Raw genomic sequence first — 1,784 nt, 5'->3', positions numbered from 1 at the left:
AAAAAAGTTATCAAGCTCTTAAAAAATCACCCGATATATTTATTTTCAAGAAGTATTGGGTTCTAAATATATGACTTAAAGGCAATGAAATTTTATAATTTACTATATGTCATAATTTGATAATGACAGTTTTATTGTCCCTTCAATTTCACAGAACGAAAACCTTAACCAATGTAAGTTCAAGGATATTTACTAGATTGTGGCTAGTTAGAATAAGTGTACGGCATTAGGAAACCACTGAGTGAGTACAACTGTCCTGAGTCGATGGTCTCACGAACGTTACTTTCAAGAAACTAACATCTCACAGTTAGCAAAATCCAAATATAAGCTCTTGTAACTGACAGATATTGTTTCAAAGTCTAAACGTCCATTTGCATAACAAGTTTTATAGTTTTCACATGCTGATAGGTTGTGTTTCTTAGACTTAACTCTATGCAGGTATAGCAGCCAGTGATCAAACATCTAATTAAAACGCCCTTTACGAAAAACTAGACTTAAATCCAAAACAAAAACTAAATCTATTAATTTCAGCAGATTTTTTATGCAAGTAGTTTCATTTTTAAAAACTAACCGATGTTTATTAAATTATTCATTCCTTCCGAAAATTAATTAATAAATCATCAAATCGGAAATCGCTTGCTAATTCAGTTGTTTGCGAGTGGTCTTTAAAAATTTCGATCACAAAATGCAATAGCAACAATGAATAGCACAAAATAACTTTATTTCAATATATTCGCCAATGAGGTGATTTATGTATTCATATTTAAATACATATTTTTTGTTATTTTCCAAATATTCTTCGCTTGTGTTACTTTCAATAAACCAACTATAAAAATACTTTTGAACAACAGGTTAATCGCTGCTGAACTATCGAGCAAAATTGATTATACAAACAAGTTAACGTTAACACGCACATTTCGAACATGTTTATAACTTAATTTGACTAACTAAATCTTTGTACAAGCGCATGCTCACACATTATTTATAAAATAAAACTTCGCAAAACTATCATTAATTATGTTGTTATAACTATTTTAGAATTTGGGTGGAACTTCATTCGTTAAACATCTAATAGAATTTTTGCCGAAGTTTGTTTTGTCATCTGACCAGATAGTACTTTAGGAGGGCTACAAAACATTAGAAAAAAATGGTTTGAGTGCCAATCATGTTCTTACTTCTTTATTGGCCTATACAACGTTTACACGGTTATAGCCGACTTTACAACAGAGCTCAAGTCGTTCTTCCCTTTAGCTATTTGGCGTCAATTTTATAGTCCAATTGTACCCGGGCGCTTTTCTACCTGGTCTTTCCAATGGAGGAGGTCTTGCTCTTCCTCTGCTTTTCCGGCTGGTACTGCTTCGAATACTCTCAGAGTTGGAGTGTTTTGATCCATTCGGGCGTCATGACTTAGCCAGCGGAGCTACTGCCTTGATTCCGATCATTCAGTTCGTATAGCAACTATATGGAACAGTGGTGCGATATCGGCAGTTCCGACAAATAAGCAGCTTCGTGAAGCGAAAATGACGTTTGCGAAATTTCAAAACGATATTTTAACAAGTAAGGAAGGGCTAAGTTCGGGTGCCACCGAACATTTTATACTTTCGCATGATAAAGTGATAATCGAGATTTCAGGTGTGGTTGTGAACCGATTCCACCCATATTTGGTACATGTCATCACGGTGTTAAGAAAATATTATACACCGAATTTCATTGAAATCGGTTGAGTACTTCCTGAGATATGGTTTTTGGTCCATAAGTGGGCGACGCCACGCCCATTTTCAATT

The sequence above is a fragment of the Bactrocera latifrons genome, unplaced genomic scaffold (assembly GCF_001853355.1).
Source record: "Bactrocera latifrons isolate USDA-ARS-PBARC rearing strain unplaced genomic scaffold, ASM185335v1 scaffold_13, whole genome shotgun sequence".
NCBI classification, from domain to species: Eukaryota; Metazoa; Arthropoda; class Insecta; order Diptera; family Tephritidae; genus Bactrocera; species Bactrocera latifrons.
Note: the sequence above shows the minus strand (reverse complement) of the source record.